This window comes from Coenobita brevimanus, chromosome 86 (assembly GCF_032717465.1).
Source record: "Coenobita brevimanus isolate Jiangsu-jjx chromosome 86, ASM3271746v2, whole genome shotgun sequence".
Taxonomy (NCBI): domain Eukaryota; kingdom Metazoa; phylum Arthropoda; class Malacostraca; order Decapoda; family Coenobitidae; genus Coenobita; species Coenobita brevimanus.
In genome coordinates, this window is record NC_137039.1 from 7711399 (window position 1) to 7734309 (window position 22911).

Here is a 22911-nt window from a genome sequence, read left to right on the forward strand (position 1 = left end):
ACACTCTAGTACTACTGAATTTCCCTGACAGCTTTGCATACCTTCTACAGGCAAATTTGACCACTGTGGAGTTGACTGCCTAAATGGATTTCCAGACTTTATGGGGGTATACTGTGATGGGTCTCCAATCTTGGTTGGTGTGAGTCCGGGTGGGCTTAACATCTCCTCCAAGCTCTAATATGCTCAAGACACTCATCAACTGTGGATGGTTCTTGCTTCACACCTATTCCCTCAGGCATTTCAGTCTCAAAGTCAATTAATTTTTCAACACGGGGCTCCATCATAAATTATACAAACGTGAGCAACCCCAGGAGGTGAATGCTCAACTATTAAAATGCCCAACTGGACCAAAATAGTACACACTACAAATACACATACCCAGTAATTCTACATGTAATGCCAAGTACAGTCTCCAGCAAAAATAGAGCGACTGGCTCGATGAGCAGGTTGGTGTATGTGGCACCGCCGCACCCCTAGTTTCAACCCCTCTCCTCCCCCTCCCACGGTCCCATTCATTTGTCTATCCTCCACCCTCCCCACGATCAACTGCAAGAGAGTAAGCGTACTCGCATTGTCTCAACCACTCTTCCATCATCCATCTGTCTTGGGAAATAATGGGTTTGCTATGATAATGAATAAAAAGATATTGTACAGTGTTTTACTCCATAATACGGTTATACACCACGATCTGAGCAGAGGGTGATATAAAATAGCAATATATTCATATGACAGTGAGGTATGTAATCATACAGTTTATCATTTTGACAGTAGTATCCAGTCAGTGTGTAACATTAACCCCTTCTTTACCGAAAATGTGTTTTGATGTACCCCCGTACATCGCCAGTAAACACCCGTGAGACACCGGAACCGCTACCGTTGTACGCTGGTACACCCTCTTATGAATGGCAGCTTATGGGCCTCAGGGTAGCTTGGTAAGGCTGTTTCTGAGGACCTCGTGTTAGCAACAGCTTTGTGTTTTGACGACAGAGACTGTGACAAAGTTCTGACGAATTCTGACATCATAAGATACTTCATGACTGAGTTGAGGAGGCACCAATGGCTTGCTCACTCATCTGTGGTGTAACCTCTTTTAGACCAATCATTATTTTATTTATAATTTCTACTACAGATATCTTACTATATTTTCTGCTGACATACGGCAAAATTTACACCCCTTGGCCTGCCTGAGTCAGTCAGTTACCATGCACTTGACCATGAGAGAGGGTGTTCAGGATATTTTTCTCTCATGGCATCTCTGGCAAATTCCGATAGTGACAAGTTTATTCCTCATGAGGATACTTATTTAGATGTATCAGATGATGATGCAGCAGTGTCTGATGTGTCAGTAGATGACTGTGATCCTGAAAATGATAGCAAAGTTGATGTGAGTGAGGAAGGAGGAGGAAAATAGTAGGGAGCTTAGTGACGCTGCACTCTCGGCAACAAGTGGGTCAAGGTCGCCATCACCATCACGTGTGTCCACATACTTCATGCTTAGCTTACAAGGTACATAAATAAGCCATCCATCTGTGCAGGACATTTTTTTCAAGCCAGTTTGTACAGTAGTTACCTGGGTAACAGTACTTTAGCATAAGATATTTCGTTTTCGTTTTCGTTTTTAAAGGCTCCAACATGCTTGCATGTGTCGGCCTTGGTCACCTAATGGCGGCTCTCCACGCTGCACGATCCATTGCAGCCCCCCTGTTCAATCCATTAACCCTAAGGTCACACTTAATGGCCTCGTCCCGTGTCTTTCTCGGTCTACCCCTCATAACCCCACCCCCAATATTAACACTTCTCACCTTCCTCACCCAATTATCATCCCCCATCCTCTCCACATGTCCAAACCACCTCAATCTACCTCTCCTCATCACAACACCAATACACTCCAGTCCCATCCTACCTCTCAACTCTTCCATTGTAAACCCAGCCCCTCCAGGCCTTGGATGCAGGGACGCACTGCACATCCACCTAATCATTGTCATTTCTGTACGTCTGAGCCGGCGAATGTCTTCCTCCTTCACTGCCCAGGTCTCACTGCCATACAGCATTACACTCTTAACACATGCTGCATACAAAGTCCCCTTAGCATGTAGGGAGAGCCCTCTCAGTGTCAGGAGAGGCTAGAGCTCCCTGAACTTCTTCCAACCACTTCTCACCCTAGCCACAGAGCTAGCTCCAGTCCCACCTCCAGCACACATGTCTCGCAAATAACAAAACTCTTCCACACACTCAAGAGATTCACTAGCAAGTTCAATCCTTTCACGTCTGACAATCTCCACCTGCTCACCCCGGCACACCGTACACATAAAATCAGCATTATCTCGCAGTCTACCTCTGATACCACTACATCTCTTATGCACCCATTTATCACACACACCGCACAAGATGGAATTACTTCCCACGCCCTTGTGGCAAACTGCACATGGCCACTCTCCCTCGTCTTTGACAGTACCGCCACCAACCCTAGATGTCATCACTTTTGTTTTATCTGCATTTACCCTTAAACTCTTTCGTCCCATACCATCTCTCCACTTCCTAAACCTTCCCTCCACCTCCCTTTCATTCTCTGCAATCAACACCAAATCATCAGCATACAACAACTCCCACGAGAGTCCGTTTCTAAAGTCATGTGAAAAGGCTTCAAGTACCATGATAAACAACAAGGGACTCAAGACTGACCCCTGATGCACACCAACATTCACGGAAAACTCATCACTTAAATCTCCATTCACTCTCACCTGGGTGTGAGCACCCACATACATGGCCATAACCACCCTAACCAGCCACTCCTCCAAGCCAAGCTTTCTCATTGCCCACTTCACCACCTCTCTAGGGACTCTGTCAAACTTATATACCGTAATGATTTATTTAATAATATTTTTTTTATTACCAACATCATGCTGGGTTTATGTGATCATCAGTATACAAACAAATAAAAAAGAGTGAATAGTTTTGACGTGGCAAAATATATACACTACCCCTCACACTACGGGAGGGGGAGCTATCAGGTCGGTATGGGGGGTAAACGTAATGTTTACATTTGGGGGAGGGGTCGGTAAAGAAGGGGTTAAACAGTCGGAAGCTATAAGTTGATGTTTGTAGTGGTCAGTGGTGTGCTCGTTCCTTTACTCGACGTAATCACTGTTACTTTACAAACTCTATTATAAGTCATTACCATTAGTTACTATTAATACCCCATGTATGATAATACTGTAGCAAAGTGCTGCTGATAAGTAAAACACATGATCAGTATTATCTTGGTTATTCTATCTATCTATCTATTGCCAGACGCCTCAATCCCGTTTGGGGTGGCCACAAACAAATCACCTCCAAGTCTCCCTGTCCCCTGCCATTTCACTACCCTGCTCCCAACTCACACCCCCCTCTCTCATATACCTCTCCACCCCATCCCTCCATCTCATCCTCGGCCTCCCCCTCCCTCTTCCCCCCTCCGCCTCACTCACATACACTCTCTTCGTCAGTCTTTCACCCTCCATCCTCTCCACATGGCCAAACCACCTCAGTGTGTTCCTCATAACGCTCCCTATCACATCCACATCAACACCACAACGCTCCTTTATATCCTCATTCGTCAGCCTATCTCTCCATGTGACTCCACAGGCTCCTCTTAAATAACTCATTTCCACTGCTCTCACTCTTGACTTGTGCCCTTCCAACAACGTCCAAGCTTCACTTCCGTACGATAGAGTTAGTATCACAATACTGTCATGTAGTAACTTTTTCACTTCCATGCTCACTTCCCTGTTTCTTATCACTGCTTTCAAAGAACCAGCAACCTTTCTTCCCTGCTGTACCCTTTCAAGCACTTCACCCTCCAAACCTCCATCCTTACTCATAACACTACCCAAGTACTTAAGCGTACTCACATTTTCCAATTCCTCACCATCCAACCTCGCTGTACATTCACTGACTTCACCTCTCTCAAAGACCATCACTTTACTCTTCCCTACATTCACCTTCAGATTCCATTTCTTACACACTCTCTCAAACTCATCCACCAAGCCTTGCAACTCCCCTTCGTCTTCACTCAACAACACAGTATCATCTGCAAACAACAGTACAGGGAGTTTCCAAACACTATCCTCTCTCACCAGGGCCACTCCAACATCCACTACCCTACCTTGTACCTCTTTTATTACCCCATCCATGTACAGATTGAACAACCATGGAGACATGACACATCCCTGTTTCAACCCAACTTTCAAAGAGAAAAATTCACTTAGTTCACCATCCACACGCACTGCAGCCTTCACACCATCATACATACTCTTCACAGCATTCAACAACTTCCCATCTACTCCATATATTCTTAACACTTTCCACAATCCTTGTCTATCCACCCTGTCATATGCTTTCTCCAAATCCATGAAAGCCGCATACAACTTCTTTCCCTTCTCTAGAAACTTTCCCACTAAAGATCTAAGAATGAATATCTGATCTACACAACCTCTTCCCGTCCTAAAGCCTCCCTGTTCTTCTCCAACTAATTTCTCTGTTCTTTCTCTAACTCTGTCATTAAGTATCCTACCATACACTTTTCCTATTATACTAAGAAGACAAATGCCCCTGTGATTACCACACACTTCTTTTTCCCCTTTTCCTTGGTTATTGATGTCTTAATTTTTTTTTTTTTATTCGAGGAAGAAGGAACCAAAGGCCATGAGCCCACAGAAACAATTCCTTCCAAGAGAAAAACAAAATACAATAGAGAGCCAAATTCAAGATCCGATCATTTTGAGATGCCTGGACACACTGCGTTTGAAAGACTGGAGATCATAGGCAACAGGAAATACAGACAAAGGGAGACAGTTCCAGAGCTGACCTGTTGCATAAATGAAAGACTGGGAGTAACGGTTAACTCTTGCATTAGAGAGTTGGACAGAAAAGGGATGAGAGTTTGCAGCCAGACGGGTGCTACGCGCCCATCGTAGAGGTGGAGGAATGCAGGCAGACAGTTCAGAGGAGCAGTGACCATTAAAGTAGCGATAGAAAAGAGATAAAGATGCAACAATGCGGTGAAGAGACAGAGGTTGAAGGGAGTCAGTAAGAGGAGGAGAGTTAATGAGACGAAAAGCCTTTGACTCCACCCTATTGAGAAGAGCTGTATGTGGGGAGCCTCCCCACACTTGAGAGTTGTACTCCACACAGGGGCGGATAAAACTTCTGTATAGAGTCAACAATTGTGCAGGGGTAAAGAAAGAGCGGAGTCGGCTTAGCACACCCAATCTCTTGGAAGCAGATTTTACAAGAGATGTAATATGATCTTTCCAAGATAAGTCCCGAGTAAATAAAACCCCAAGCATGTTCAAGGATGATGCAGGATTAAGCTGAATATTATTAAACATTAGTGGGTATACCTGTGGAAGATTTTGTCGGGTTGATAGGTGTAAGAACTGAGTCTTAGATGCATTAACCCGCGCCGTCCCGAGGACGTACTTCCACGTCCTCACGTTTTGTCACAGCTAATCCCGAGGACGTACTTCAACGTCCTGCAATTGCAAGGTTCATAATTTCCTCAATTTTCAATTTTCGCGTGTCATTTTTGGTACGTATACACGGGACACCTTCCTCAACAAGATGCCAGGCAGAGACAATGCCTTACCCAGCATTACCTCCTCCCCCCCCCCTGCATGCCCTTTTCTCAGCAATTCACCTGTTATCAGTGACCTGGCCAGTATAGCCATGTCATGCCACGGTACGAAATTCAGGGCCAGAGTGATTCCCCAATCAATGACAATGTGGAGGACAAACTTTACATAGCATTAGAGGAAGAAACAGTTAGAAATGATGATCAGGTAATGTGGCAAAAAAAGGTCAGGTATTAGTGAGTGAACCAATGCTTATAATGCCTATATTACTGCTTGAAAACCAATATACTCTTGTACTACATATAAATTCGTAACAGTAAATAAATAAATACCGTTTATGAGTGGTGTGAAATAGTTATCCTCCCATAGAACTCGTTTTCTTTGGTGCCAGTCTGATAGAAAACCCAGTAAGGTAAGGAGGCTCTCCTACCTGTAATGAGTATTTTAAACCTCAGGTGAGCGATTTCTCTATGAATTTTCGATGTTTCTCACCAAAAGCGAAAGTTTTAGCAAAAAAAAAAAGGGTCGAAAAATGGTCGGGATTGGGGGGTACCAGTGGTCAAAAAGTGGTCGGGACGGGGCGGGTTAAAAACAACCATATTATTTTTACCCCAGTCAGAGATACGAGCCAAGTCAGACATTAGGTGTGCCATAGCTTCATCCCTTGTTTGTTGAAGTAACTGTTGAGATGGGCGTTGCGGGAACCGAATGGAAAGGTGAAGGGTGGAGTCATCAGTGTATGAGTGGATAGGGTTAGATGTACAGCTTAGAAGATCATTGATGAATAAAAGGAAGAGAGTTGGTGATAGGACAGAGCCCTGAGGAACACCACTGTTGATAGATCTAGGAGAAGAACGATGGCCATCTACAACAGCGGCTATAGAACGACCAGAAAGGAAGCTAGCGATGAAGGCACAGATAGAAGGATAGAAACTGTAGGAGGGCAGTTTGGAAATTAAAGATTTATGCCAGACTCGATCGAAAGCCTTTGAGATGTCAAGTGCAATGGCAAAGCTTTCGCCAAAGTCCCGAAAGGAGGATGACCAGGAGTCTTAACGGTAGGTGAGAAGATCGCCAGTGGAGCGTCCCTGACGGAACCCGTACTGACGATCGGAAAGAAGGTTGTGATAGGAAAGATGCCTGAAAATTTTTCTACTGAGAATTGACTCAAAAACTTTTGAAATACAGGACGTTAAAGCAATTGGACGATAGTTGGAGTGTTGGGAGTGGTCACCCTTCTTTGGGACTGGCTGAATGAGAGCAAACTTCCAGCAAGAAGGAAAGGTACAAGTTGACAGACAAAGGTGAAAGAGTTTGCCTAGGCAGGGTGTAAGCACAGAAGCACAGTTCTTGAGAACAACAGGAGGGACCCCATCAAGCCCATATGCCTTGTTAGTACTGAGGCCAGTGATGGCAGAAAATACATCAACTGAAGAAATTTTAATATCAGCCATGAGGAAGTCAGAGGAGGGAAGAGATGGAGGAACAGCACCAGAATCGTCTAAGGTGGAATTGGAGGAGAAAGTCTGTGCGAAGAGATCTGCTTTATCAGTAGAAGAAATAGCTACAGAACCATCAGAGTAGAAAAGAGGAGGGAAGGATGATGAGGTAAAGTTGTTAGAAAGGTTTTTGACAAGGTGCCAGAAGGAGCGGGAAGAATTCGAGTTGGAGAGTTGAGAGCATTTAGTATGGATGAAATTATTTTTAGTAGAGCGAAAAACAGACTTAACACGATTCCGGGCAGAAATGTAAAGATGATGTGATTCAGGGGTGGGTTGGCTCTGGTACCTTTTGTAGGCCCTCTCCTTGTTGCGGACAGCATTAGAACAAGCGTGATTAAACCAAGGCTTTCTTGCGTTAGTCAAAGGATATGAGAAGGAATGTATGCTTCCATGCCCGAGAGAATAACCTCCGTAATGCGCAAGGCACATTCAGATGGCTCCCGGCCATGGAAGGAATAATCATTCCAGGGAAAATCAAAGAAGTACTGCCTGAGGGCCTCCCAGTTCGCGGCTCCAAAATGCCATGGACGACGTTTCCCTGGAGGGTCCACAGGCCGTACCGGAGTGATAGGACAGGTTAAGGTAATAAGGTTGTGATCGGAGGAGCCCAACGGAGAGAAAAGATTAACAGAGTAAGCAGAAGGATGAGTTGTGAGGAAGAGGTCAAGTATGTTGGAGCTCTCTCCAAGGCGGTCAGGGATACGGGTAGGGTGCTGTACAAGCTGGTCTAGGTCATTAAGGATAGAAAAGATGTAGGCTTGTTCACCAGGTGGATCCGTGAAAGGAGAGGAGAGCCAAAGGTGGTGGTGAACATTGAAATCTCCTAGAATGGAGATTTCAGAGAAAGGAGAAATGGATAGAATGTGTTCCATCGTAGAAGTAAGATGGTCGAAGAATTTTTGATAGTAGAATTAGGGGATAAGTAAACAGCACAGATATATTTAGTCAGAGAATGACAGGAAAGCCGAAGCCAGAGTGTAGAGAATTCAGAAGAATCGAGTTCAGGAACACGAGAGCAAGATAAGTCGTTGCGTATATATACACAACAGCCACCTTTGGCTTTGAAATGAGTATAGAGAAAGTAGGAGGATACAGAAAAGGGTTTGCTGTCAGTTGCCTCAGACAGCTGAGTCTCCGTTAGAAAAAGAAGGTGAGGTTTAGAGGAGGAGAGGTGGTGCTTAACAGAGCAAAAGTTAGAGGAAAGGCCGCGAATGTTGCGGAAATGAAGAAGAAGAGAGTCAGACAGTGGTTCCAGGCACCTCGAGTCATCACCGGGAGAGGGGCGGATGGTGGGGGCATTCATGGTCCCCCCCCCTGGGGACTCCGAGGCTTGGTGTAGTGTGTACTGTGCATGTAGTTTGGTGTAGATAGTTAGAGAAATTTGTACTGGAGAGCATGCTGGCCTACTCTCTGTGTAACTGAGATACTGAAAAAGTTCAGCAAAGGGGGATGGTCAGGAACTAGACCTGAGGGCTGATGAAACGGGAGCTCCTGTCATCAGCTTTCCATCCGCCTCGGGAGTACTGCCCTACTCTACTGGTGCTACAGTCTATTCCTACATGATATCGGATAATGTTGGTCAACAGGGAGTGGATGACAGCTTGTCTGGTGGTTAAACCGCCTAAGCTGGTCAAGCCGAGGCCATGACGTGGTTACTGGCATTACCAAAGGTCAGTCAATATTTAGACGCCATTCATTGCTGCTGACAGTATTATAAGTATCAAGGTCAATTTCATACACAGGACAGCCAACAGTAGAGTGAGCCATGTGGTGTGCTGACCCCGCGCACACCATTCAGCCAGGGCCAGATTACCAGATATAGGCAAAGTGGACAACTGCCTACCAAGCCACGGCCTGTCACAGGCCATCCAGACTTCCAGAGCTGAATGAATATACGCTTTGGGTGTCCAAATTAGTACTATCACCCATCAGGCCATCAAAAAAGGCCATTATAGGTCATGCCAAAATTTCACTGGAAATAACGGATAAAAGAGATCTGTACGTTGCAGGCCAACAGTCTGCATTGCCTACCAGGCCACAGCATGGTTAATCCAGCACTGCATACAACCAACCCCCTCCACCCCTTGCCTCAGCCACTTATCGCCACTCACTCCAGCAAGAGACCCGCCACCACCTGATAACAATATCAGGAATATAACCTTGCCTTATAAAGTTATAACTGCAATAGGGTGTAGTTTGCGATTCACACGTTTATAACACGACGTATTTCGAAAAAGGTAACCAATAACCAGTGCTGGGCAGGTGCGCAAACACTTGCGCAAAGCGCAATTGCGCACCGTTACGCTCCGGTGAATATCATTTGCGCATTGCGCACCGCACGAGACCATGCGCAGTGTTGCGCTTGCGCACCTGCCTTGGGCAACTGTCCTGTGGATTGCGCACTGCACAATCCAAGGGACACGTGGTCTTGGGAGCTTCCCCTATGTCTGGACAAGGGGTGGGGGAGGCACGGGCGGGTCGCGAGGGTTCTGCTGGGGGGAGGGTAGTAGCATTTCTTAAAATGCTTCAACAGAGAAAATGTATTTTAATATGTTTTAAAATTATTATTCTTAGTAAATAGTAATAAATTAAAAATACATATTTAATAACTGTAGCATATGCAATTCCTTACAAAAATCATGAAAACATATTACAGTATTGAAACAAACATCCACAGCCTAATAAATTATTAGGCTGTGGATACAGTAATCCCGTATGTTTCGCGGATTTTTTTTTTACGGTTTTGCCCTCTCGCGGATTTTCTTAGCATTAATAAGTTCAACAAAAATATCCTTGAATATACGGAAAACAAAAAATTTGAAATTCCCGCCGTTTCCAATTGTAGCGCGGTAAACTCACGCCACCCTCTATCCCTTTCCCGCGGTCCCTCTGCCCTGCATCCCTCAGTCCACGCCAGTCTGCCTCACCTGCTTGGTGCACTAGTAACCGCGCTGTAATACAAGCCACTTGGCCTCCCACGTTACTTCCACATGGCCCCAGGACGTAAGCCAGCCTCACTGAAGGCTAATAATACAATCAGTAAGAACTCCAAAGTGACAAAACGATCAAGAAAAGTTATGACCTTAGCAGAGAAAATTGTGTTACTGGACAAGCAAAGAAGTGGCATGAGCTACGCCGCATGCAGTCGTGAGTATGGAGTGAATGAATCGATAGTGCGTTACATTAAGAAAAGTGAAAAAGAAATAAGACATGCAGTTGCTAGCTGTGCATCAACGTCAGCAAAGGTGTCACAACATGTTCGTGATAATGCTCTGATTAAAATGGAAAAGGCTCTGAACATATGGATTGAAGATTTGAACCGCCGACATATTCCTGTTGACACAAATTCGATCAGAGAAAAGGCCAAGGATTTGTACAATCATTTCAGTGATGGAGAGAGAGATGGGAAGCACACATTTATGGCTAGCAAAGCCTGGTTTGAGAACTTTAAAAAGAGATTCTCACTCCACAATCTCAGGATTACTGGCGAATCAGCCTCTGCTGATCACGTGGCAGCAGAAACGTATCCAGCAGAATTTGAAAAATTAGTGAAGGACAAAGGGTATCTGCCGGAACAAGTTTTCAATGCCGATGAGACTGGGCTGTGGTGGAAAAAAATGCCCAGCAGAACTTTTATATCTCGAGAGGAGAGACAGGCACCTGGATTTAAAGCTCAGAAGGACAGAGTATCGCTGCTATTCTGTGGGAACGCAGCTGGTCATATGATCAAGCCTATGCTGCTATACAGGGCTAAAAAACCACGTGCACTTAAAGGGAAAGACTTGAATCAGCTGCCAGTGTTTTATCGTAGCAACAAGAAAGCGTGGATGACGGCAGTATTGTTCAGTGACTGGTTCCATAACTGTTTTGTTCCCGAGGTTGAAAGATACTTGAAGGCAAAGGGGATAGACTTTAAAGTGCTGCTGGTAATAGATAACTGCCCAGGTCACCCTGAATCAATTAAATTTGCACACCCTAACATCGAGGTAGTTTTTCTACCAAAGAACACCACATCACTCATTCAGCCACTTGATCAGGGCATCATTGCTGTTTTCAAGGCAAAATACGTGGCACGAAGCTTTGCTATGATTAGACAAGGCATAGAAGAAGGAGATAACATCAAAATGTGGTGGAAGAAATTCAACATAGCCAACTGCATCATGTTAATTCAACAGTGCCATGAGGAACTCTCTGCTAGCTGCATCAGCTCCTGTTGGAAGAAATTGTGGCCTTCAGTCGTGAATGACTTTGCAGGATTCCCAACTGTTGATGCTGAACTTATAAGAATTAAAAATCTTTCGAGGACTGTCGGAGGTGAAGGGTTTTCTGACCTGCAAGAAAATGAAATTCGGGAGGAACTGCTGGGGAATGCAGGAGAAGAACTGACGACACAAGAATTGGAAGAACTGCTCAATGAAGAAGAGAAAGATGAAGAGGAAGAGGAATCTGGTATAAATGAGTTACCACAGGCGTGGACACTAGAAAAGCTTGGGGAAATCACTCGCAGTATGAGGCATACTATCTCCCTGCTAATGTCGTATGACCCATCACTGGACAGGGCATTAAAAGTGAAGAATGGGATGGAAGCTGTGTTTGCTCCCTACCATGAAATAATGAAGGAGATGAAACATGAAAGAGAGCAACTTCCAATAACTATGTTTTTCTCAAAGAAAAACCAACGCAGCCCTGCATCTGCCCTGCCATCTACATCCTGCAACTCATCCTCTCCTGCCTCACCACACATAGATGATTCATGCATGGAGGACGAGTCAGCTGATGATCCCTCTCCTAACTCCCCTGCCTCGTCTGATGTCTCTGAGTGAAACTCTTCTGTAACTAAAGGTATGTAAAATGATAACAAACAGACATTAACTAAAAATATTACTGTACTTATAGACGTGAATTAAAGTTTTATGTGGTGCAACCTTGGGGAAAAAAAAAAAAATACGTACAGTACGTGATACTGAGCAAAAAAGTCAGGTAACAAGTTTAATAATTTGAACTTAACTTGTGGTGTAATGATTGAAAAATCATTTTGTCAGATTGTGAGTCTTCGAGTGGCGTTGGTGGCTGGCAGCAAACAGTAAATAGCTGGCAGTGGTCGGGGGAGGTTCGACTGTGTGAGTTGGGGGACATATGACCATGCGAGTGTTTGCTATCACCAGTTACTGCATCTTTTTATTTTGTACTGTTTCGTGAATAAATGTGTAGATAATTGTGTATTACAGTACGGTGTTTACGTTTTTCCTTTATAATGGAGTATGTACTTTCAGTCTTGTAAGAAGGTATTTCGGGATGAGTATGGAGGTTTCGGGACAATTCTCTGTCAAGGCAAATCGCCGTCACAACAAAAACAAGACAATTCGCCTTCATTAATGAAGATAGCTATGGACGACGCCAGATTATAATTCAAAGGTGACTACAGCGAGGAAGAAACAAGTTAATTATTGACTAAAGGTGCAACTAATAAATAATATCCAGAGCTTACGCTATTGAACATAGACTTTGCTGGATCACCCTGAAATATAGTTATTAAAGTATCGATTAATTAATAATAAGTATATTTATAAAAGAATTGATTAATTAATAATAAGTATATTTATAGAATGGCGGGGAATCGTCCATGTTTTGAAAGGGAATTGTCTGACGGCGAATTCTCTCGCAACCAGTATGGACATGGACTGTGTGATGGATAGCATGTTGGACACAAGTGCAAGATTCAATTGTTAATAGAGTATTTGCGTATTTGGCATTTCGCGGGGGTTACAAGAACGTAACTACCGCGAAATATGCGGGATTACTGTATTTGATTTAAATAATATGTTTTAATGATTTCTGTAAGGAATTACACATGCTATTGTATTTCCATATTGAATTATTAAATAAAACGTCTTGCGAAAATGCAGATAAAAGTAAAACTGGCAACATCACATTTCCCTGTCCCTCCGCTTTGCAGCCCCCTCCCTCCTCTTAACTTCCACGAGTGAAAAAGTTACTACATGACAGTATTGTGATATCAACTCTAATGTATGGAAGTGAAGGTTTGACCTTGTTGGAGGGACAGAAGTCAAGAGTGAGAACAGTGGAAATGAGTTATTTGAGGGGTGCATGTGAAGTTACATGGAGAGACAGACTGACAAGTGAGGAAGTGAAAGATTGTTGTGGTGTGGATGTGGATGTGATAGGAAGCGTTAGGAGAAACACACTGAGGTGGTTTGGTCATATGGAGAGGATGGAGAGAGAGAGACTAATGAGGAGAGTGTATGTGAGTGAGGTGGAGGGGGGAAGAGGGAGGGAGAGGGCAAGGATGAGATGGAGGGATGGAGATCATGGAGTGGAGAAGTACAGGTAACTCGCACGGAACACGTGGGTTTCGTTCCTACGGTGCCGTGTTAGGTGCGAAATCGTGTATATTTAAACTACTCCGTATTTTGCTCCCTAGACCCCCCAAATGTGTTGTTTTGCTGTTATCTGTCACTGGTAATCACTAGAATGCACTTTAAGTGGTTAGAAGGTTTATTTAATGTTATAACTCACAAATACAGTACTCCTGAGCAAAACTTCAACACACAAATACTGTACGTAAACACTAGGAAACATTCCGACGCCGATCATAGGTAATCATATAAATCAGGTTAACTGGTACCAGTGCTTTAACATACAAGTACATACCAGAACAGTACATATTTAACTTAGAAATGCAGTACTGTGATATCGAATGATTTCAGTACTGTTAGGAATGGCTGGAAAAAAAAAATGTTATGAATACATTTTCACCTTTTTGATATATGTTTATGGTAGTTTCGAGTTATTTTTTACGTTATCGTTGTGCCCATGCTTGGAAAAGGGAGCGAAAGAGTTGAATTTTCAGTCCTAAATGAGAAAACTGCACGTCCTCCAAGGCTAGACTCTGCCACGGGAGAATAAAGTGGAGGGTCAGTCCGATTAGCAATAAGGAAGTTGTGTCACAACTTCCAGCTCCCAGACCACGAGAATGGCTAAAAATAGAATCGTAATGCAGTTTCAGAACCAACAATAAGTCTAATTATTATGAATACAGATACAAAGCAGAAATAAATACGTTTACAGACGGGGAAAACGTACTTCTTCCGTCATAACATGTTCATCTTTATCATTTTACGTTCATCTTTATCATTTTACCTTGTTATTTTCGCAATATATATTGTTGTCTCATAAACAGGGTGGTTGTTTGTGTTTTGCAAGGGAGGAAAAAGATTGTATTTTCTGTCTGGGTCGAGATAATGGGTGTAACTATGTGTGGTTAGGCATGGCCACGAGCGAAAAAATCGTACATCCACTCATCACGATAGCAGGTGGTGAACTGACAGATGATACATGAGAGGGTGAAGTCAAGGTCAGTCTCATGTCCCAGATTTTCGTTCACTTCCCGAAAGTTTTCACAGTTTTCTACAAGTTGCATTGCATCAAATGATCCAAACCATTACAGCAAACCTGAGCAAATAGGTAAAGATACCAAGACAAAAATGTATTTTTCTCTTATTATAAGTCTTTAACGAACAAACAAAAAAGGCAATATTCCGACGCCGATCATGGGTAATCATATAAATCAGGTTAACTGGTTACAAGGCTTTATTTAATGCTTTAATTGCTTACAAGTACATGCCAGGACAGTAAATATTTAACTTACAAATACAGTTTGTACTGTAGAAAAACAGTACAGTAAGAGTTTAACGAACAAACAAAAAAGGCAATATTCCGACGCCGATCATGGGCAATCATATAATTCGGGTTAACTGGTTACAAGGCTTTATTTAATGATTTAACTTTATTTAAGTGCTTACAAGTACAGTACATACGAGAACAGTAAATATTTAACTTACAAATATTGTACAGTACTGTGGAAAAAACGAACAAATAAAAAAGGCAATATTCTGACGCCTATCAGGTAAACTGGTTATAAGACTTTATTTCTTGCTTTAACGTTATTTAATAGTACTTTAAGTTGCACATAAACTCACCAGAACAGTACAGTACTGTAAATATTTAACTTACAAATACTGTGCTACTGTACTCGGGAATGTCTCACTCACTGAATAATTTCCCGCCTAGATCGTCACGTAATCAAAACAAACCACGCGCTGCGGTGACGTTCGAGGATTTGATCTTTCAAAGGCCTCTCCTGCGTTAATTTGTAGTTTTCATAATGTTTTTTTAATCTTACGTTGTCTTATATGTATCCCAGCCCTTACCGTGTATAATTGCGAGCGCGTTCCGTGAGATCGTGTTCCGTGCGAGTTACCTGTATATGAGAGAGGGGGGTGTGAGCTGGGAGCAGGGCAGTGAAATGGCGGGGGACAGGGCAATATGGAGGCGATTTGTTGCATGTTTGTGGCCAGTGGCCACCCCTTACGGGATTAAGGCGTCTGGCAGTAGATAGATAGATAATAATAATAATAATAATCTGGCCTTTTGTTTCTCAAAAGCGCCAGTTCTTCCTTTTGGGAATTCACTAGCGTTCGACACACATACATTATTTTTACAGTTACAAGAATTGTGACATTTCTTATATATAATACAAGCTACATCATATATACATGAAAGTGGCAATAATTAAACCCTATAATCATCCGTCATAGTTCCTCTCTCCAGGTCGTAGCATTTTGAAAAAGAAAGGCTTTCAGCTGTCTTTTAAAGGATTCAACAGAAGAGAGTTGTCTTATGGACAATGGCAATCTGTTATATAATCTAGGGGCTCTGTATGCAAAGGAACGATCAGAGAAAGATGACTGGTGAATGGCTCCTGGCTCATCAAGACGCAAGGAATCATCTTCACTGTGTAACATCACACCCGGGCATGTCGATAGGAGTTTTAACAATTCAGCAAGATACTTCGGTTCACCAAACTTAAGAACCTTGAATGTAATAACACACAGTTTAAATTCAATTCTAGCCTTTACTGGTAACCAATGCAACTCAATCAGAAACGTAGTAGTTGAGGTTCTCGGGGGGAGACCAAAGATAAGCCGTGCTGTCCTGTTCAACACAGACTGAACTTTTGTTAGTATATTATTTGGAAGACCAACCCACAGTGAATTACAATAATCAGCACGAGACAAGACCACTGCTGGACCAATGTTAAGAGGCACCGTCTATTCAGGAATTTTCTCACAGAGTACAGATTTCTGATATGCAAGTTACACCCTCTTACAACCTGATTAATATGTTCTTTGTAATTTAACTTAGAATTAAAATAAACACCCAGATTTTGAACAGAACTGACTGGATGCAGCTGTGACATGCCAATGTTCAAAACCAGGGTATTGTCAGTGTCATCACCCCTTCTGTTTTCTCTGATGATGAGGATCTCGGTTTTACCATCATTCAGCATAAGTTTCCTCTTAGCCATCTAAATCTTAATATCAGACATTAGAGATTCAAACTTTGTCTTAGTATTGTTGATATCTGACATCTTAACATAGAGCTGGGTGTCATCAGCATAAAAATGATAGGACACATCATGAGCATCAGGTAGAGACGATAAACTACTTGTGTAGATAGTAAATAGAATTGGACCCAAAACTGATCCTTGAGGGACTCCAAATAGAAGAGGAGCAGAATCAGAGCTAGCGTAATCAACAACCACTCTCTGAGATGTGTCCGACAGATACGACTTAAGGAGCAAAAGGGCACTATCACGAACACCATAAAAATACAGATCATCCAACAATAGTTTATGATCTACTGTATCAAAAGCTGAAGACAGATCCAACAGAACTAGGAGAGAGGACATCCCACTACAAGTGTTTGCCACCAAGTCACTCTGAATCCTTGTTAGTGCAGTTTCAGTTGAATGTGATTTTCTGTATGCTGATTGAACAACAGGAACAACTCTGTTGTGTTCCAGTAGTGGTAAGAGTTGATCGAGTATGGCCCGCTCAATAATCTTGGATAAAAAAGACAGGTTAGAGACAGGACGATAATTTGTCATGCTCTCGACATCAAGGCCAGGTTTCTTAATTAGGGGCCTAAGCAAAGCACGTTTCTCAGACTGCACAAAATTACTTTCTAAGAAGCATCTATTTATTATGTTGCAGATAAAGTCTGCAGCATGCTCATACACATCAGGCAGTTGTGACATGTTACACGGATCGAGTGAGCAAAATGTTTTATTAAGTTCTCTGATGTAACATTTGACTTTGTTTACATCCAGCGGATGAAATGTTGAAAGCAATTGATCCCTGGTGCACTGTGGCTGGAAGTCAACTGAGTACGCTTCACTAGGAGAAATGCTGTCTAAATCACTTCTTATGCGAAATATCTTACTTGTAAAAAATGAAGCAAAATCAGAAGCCAATTGGGCATCAGATACAGAAGTTGGTTTAACAATTACTTTCCTCCGACCAACCAAATTGTTCACAACTGCAGACAGTTTTTTTGATCACCACCACATGAATCAACTTTATTTTGATAATACCTAGCCTTTTGGGATTTTACAGTGTGAACGACTGCTCTTCTCTCAAAAACATAATGCAAACGAGTTTCTTCGGTCCGCTGCAAGCTCCACTCACGTTCTGCCCTTCTACGTTGTCTACGCAAAGAAATAATGGATGGACCATACCACGGAGAATTATCACGTACAGTGATTGTTTTTACTACCTCAGGACAATAATGGTCAAAAATTGACCTGAGCTCGTTGTTGTAAATATCAACCAATTCACCAGAAGAAAGACTTGAAGAATCGATGGAGTTTAAACGTTGATCAATTTCAAAACACATCAACTGGCGGTCAACATTGTTGTAATTTCTGAACCTGATGACGTTTTTATATGAAGGGGATTTCGGGACATCAAAACTAAGAGTGATCAGAGCATGATCAGAGATGAGGGGGTCAAATGAGTCAACCTCCACATCTGATACGCGCCTGCAACCAACAGGGGACAAGATCAAGTCAAGGACATGTCCTGAGACATGAGTTGGATTACTCACATGATTGAAAAAATTGTTCTGGGTGATCAACTCAAGGAATTCTGAAGAAAATGGTTTTGACTCTGGACTGTCAACCCAATAATTGAAATCACCACAAACAAGAAGTCCTCCAGGTTTAAGAGAAAACCCTTCAAGAAACTGCCCAAACTCCTCCATAAAACTTCGATCTCTGCCCGGATGACCTGGTCAATAGACAGTTGCAATTCTAATGGTATTCTGATGGAAATTTATTAATACATCCATAAATTCATATGAAGATGGGGTCAGGTCTGAGTCAATGAGAGAAACGTTTGCAAGTGCTGCCGAGTAGATGAGTGCTACGCCTCCTCCCGGATAGTCAGCAGCAGGCCTGGGAATACTAATAATAGAATGTGTCTTAGGCAAAGCATTACGAATAATATCGATATCAGACTCATACAACCAGCTTTCAGTCAAGCACAAAATGTCAAGCTCTTGCTGATTTAGAGTTTCATTAATATAGTCTATCTTATTGCGGATAGAACGAATATTTAAAAGACCCATCCTTAACTGGTTCAAGAGGGATGTAGTCAGCTTTTTGAATGGTCAAAATTGGTGTTTTCAATCAATCTATTCCTATGAGAAATCATAATTGGACATTCTCTACTTGATGCAAAATGGGCAACTGACTGTGACTTTGAATTAGCATCGTGATGTCTTAAAGAGGAGCAGTTGATGCATTTGGGAGAATTTTTGTTACTACAGTCCTTAGATTTATGGGCTCCAGCACAAAAGACACATTTAGGTTCATCACTTTTCCTAGAACATCTCTCAAATGTATGACCAAAGCCTTGACAGTGATGACACTGTGTAACCCAGAATCTATCGAAAGCACGGCATCTTGTAAGATCCACATAGATGTAATTGCCCTGTTCAACAATGGAGGATCTCACCTCTGGCGACATCTTCAAGACAGCAGTTTTGGTGTCATTCCTTGTCCTTGTGAAGAGAAGGTTGAGGGTACCACCTCGATCAATGAGCATCTTGATTTTATTGTTTTTACTCAGAGTATTTGGGATGATGTCAGAGTCATCCAAGGAAGAGGAAAGGCCTGTCACGGTCATTTTAGGCAACATTTTCTTTGGCTCTGATATGCAAAAAGTGCCCTCAGAGCCAAAATGATCAGTCAGCACACCAGTTGCTTCACCCTTGGCCTCAGCTGATGGAAACTTCATTACCAGCCCACCAGCCTTGGTCTTAAGGCAGCTATCAACCGGTACCGAGTTAAGTACACCTCTGATGTCTTCTGGTCCCATCTGATTTGTCAGGGCACCAGCGCCACTCTCTGGTTTCACAATCAGTACATGCTGACTATGAATGGCTTATTTCTGGCCATGAGCACTGATCTCAATCACGCCCCCAGGCAGATCCTTCCCTCCCCCCCACGAGAGACCCGCGTACAGGATCTGCTAATGACTTGGCCTGATCTTGTGTGACCGCCATGGGTGATGAGACCTTGGTCTCTAGTGCCTCCAGTCTATTTGATATGTCTCTGATTGCTTGAAAGATCGGCCCAATAACTATATCTTCAAACTCCTTCTTGGTACTACTTCCTCCACCAGCCAAGACCTCGTCTGCTGGTGCAACACACTGGCTACACAGCCAGCGAAAGCCCAGCTGGTGGCTCTTCTTCATGAATGGATAGTCGCCTGCATCCAAATTTTCACAAGCTATGTGAATCCACTCGCTGCAGTAGGCGCACTTCAGTGCTTGTGCACTTTTTGCTACAGACCTACTGCAGCGAGGGCACTGGTGTTGTTTACTCATGATAGGGGAGAACAAAAAAAACAAAACAAAATGACAACAACAGCAAAACGTATATACAATACTACCCGGGATAAACCCGGGTAGCACCGCCCCCGTTTGTGTCACCCTAATTTAGGAGAGAAAAAAAAAAAGAAAACCGAAAGAAAAAAAAAGCACACAAAACAGAAATGGAAAAAAAAAAAAAAAAACAGGGTGTCTGCGAGGTCACCACGAGCAGGTGGGGTACAACTTGACTACCCTTCTAGGAAAGGTAACCCAAACCGAGGTGCCGCAAAAGTGCTGAGATGGTATTGAAACTTTTCCCAATTCAAGCTTTATAGCAGCAGCAAATACGTCACTTAGGCAAGACCTCGTTGGTTACGATACTGCCACTGCGCAAAGATAGAACAATAATAAATAAAACTATGCTAATTTATTTAAATATCTCAATATTTTACAGTAATTCCCACAAATATATGCAAATGGTTTGCGCTAGCGCTTAGCGACATTGCGCAAGCTAAATATTGGATTGCGCACTTGTGCAAATTACAAAGAATAGAAAATAATAATAATAAATAAGAGTAAGTAAGTATGCTATTTTGCTTAAATATCTCAATATTTTACAGTAATTCCCACAAATATATGCAAATGGTTTGCGCTTTGCGACATTGTGCAAGTTAAATATTTGTCAGATTGCACACTTGCGCTTGCGCAAGGAAGTGAACTGTGGATTGCGCATTGCGCTTGCGCAAGGTCCTTCTTTGTTTGTGCTGCCCACCACTGCCAATAACTAAATTGGCCGAATGGGTGATCTGCATAGTAATCAAACTTGTCTCGATTGCAACTTACGCTAATCAGCATTATCATGCCACACAACATAATTCAGTTTATTCGTTTTCAACGAGAACGTTTACAACAGAGGATTGACGAGTTACAGTTCACACTGGTCAGTGTTACTTATAGCAAAATAACAGACGTAGCGGCCAGGTTAACCTTATGATTATTTGCTCTTCAACTTGGGTCCCATGTCTGTTACTACTTTCCTCTATCTCTGTGTGGCCATGGTTTTTCCCATTAACTATTGTCAGCCGAAACATCAATTGCCTCAGAGAGGGAAGGATGTTAAAATGGGCCAACGATTTTGGTTACACAAATATTTAATAAGGAAGACTAACTGACTACTGGCATATTTAAGAACACATTTTAAAACGATATGAAACAGTGGAGTCAGACATTGGATTTATATGGTAATGGAATGTTGTGGGTAACTGGGGGAGTGATAAGGTAACCCTGTCAACACCGAGTAGGACCACCGACCACCTTTGCTATCGCCCTGTTCCAGTTGCCCTACAATAACATGTGGTATAGTGACTATTGTGAATGTTTTACTAGAGATCTGATGTTTTAGCCTGACTTACCCTGCAGAGTTAAAGGCTACAGAGATAGCCCGATTATCCGGGCTATATGGTGTTAAGGGGTGCCTGATTAATCCGAAAGCACGATTAATCCGGCGGAAACAAGTACTGTACTGTTAGACTGATTTATTTACCGGTAAATGTACACTTAAGTACCAGAAAGACCTTTCCAGTTCAATGTATATTCCTCCAGCTTGTTTCAGTATTTTTCAGTCTATATTCAGTTCGGTAAATCACGTTTTCATACTGAAAGATTTCCTCCTTGTTAGTATCGTCACGTTCTAAATCTGTACCTACGATTGTTTCCAGCACAATGGACGAAACTCATCGTACTCAAATGTGGACTTCGTTTCCCAACTTCCCAACTGAAGATTAGGTTAGGTTACATTATTAGGTGCAGTTAAGCTAGGTTAGGCCAGGTTTAAACACTTAGATTAGAACAGTGTCTTCTGCCATTACGTTAACGAATCAAAGAGTCGTCACACCAGAACAGATAAAAACAGCGGGGAAAGATTTAACAAGAAATGTTTATTTACCAACCCAGAAATAATCAGAAAAATATAACAGACTATCAGGATGAACTGATTTGGTAAGGTGCTTTTACTGCTTACAGCAAAGCGTATGTTTACCCCCTCAAATACTCAATGTTCGTGAGTTCAGAAATTTGTGTACTCCCGTGGCAGACCTTGAAACCATTTTTTCAAAGTTATAAAGTCAGTTTCTTTTTCTTACAGATGTGAAAAGACTCGTCTGGTACACCTGGCTTTTTCCCCTCCTCCCTAAACCCATCTAGTGATTTGTTATGATTCGTGAAAGAAAATTAGGGGGCATGTTACATTAGAATTTAAACATAAAGTTAGGGTGCATGTTACTTTAGCATTTAAACATATCGGCGAAAACATCTGGGATGAAAGGACCGCCGAGCTGTTTGGGATTGTAGAGTAGGGTCGTATAAACATACCAGTGACCTTGGTTCCCTTCCCATAATTGTTCGCAGTTTTTATGGCTCTCCCTAACTTAACGTTACTGACACCGGTACAGTAAAGCATTGTTCAAGGCTAACAGCCATAAGAGGTTAATGGAATACATTATTGTTTGTATCAATACTCTCTTTCACACATACACGAACAAAAGAATGTGCAATAAATGTACACTTAACTGTAAGGAGCAGAAATAACTGTATGCTCTGTCGGTCCGAAATGTGTTGGGAAGCGACATCGAACAATGAATGTGGAACTGAATGCCACCTTACAAGAACACTTGAGATGAAAGTATTTTTTCTTATTAGTAAACATAATTGTTCCATTTCGTCCCCTATAATTGTGAAACTCTTAAATTTTCGTCCAAGCATACAGCCTAATAACCTTACCAATTCAATTCATATTCTCGTTTGTTTTTGTATTTTTCTAGTTTGTTTTCTTATTATCATAACGTTCCTTAAGCCTTACCTACGTTTGTTTCAGGCATATTGGAAGAAACTTACTCATAATTAGGGTGCATGTTACATTAGCATTTAAACATATCGGCGAAAACATCTGAGATGAAGTGGCAGGCCGCCTGACTGTTTGAGATGGTAGAGGAGGGTCGTGAAAACATACCAGTGACCTTCGTTCCCTTCCCATAATTGTTCGCAGTTTTTATAGCTCTCCC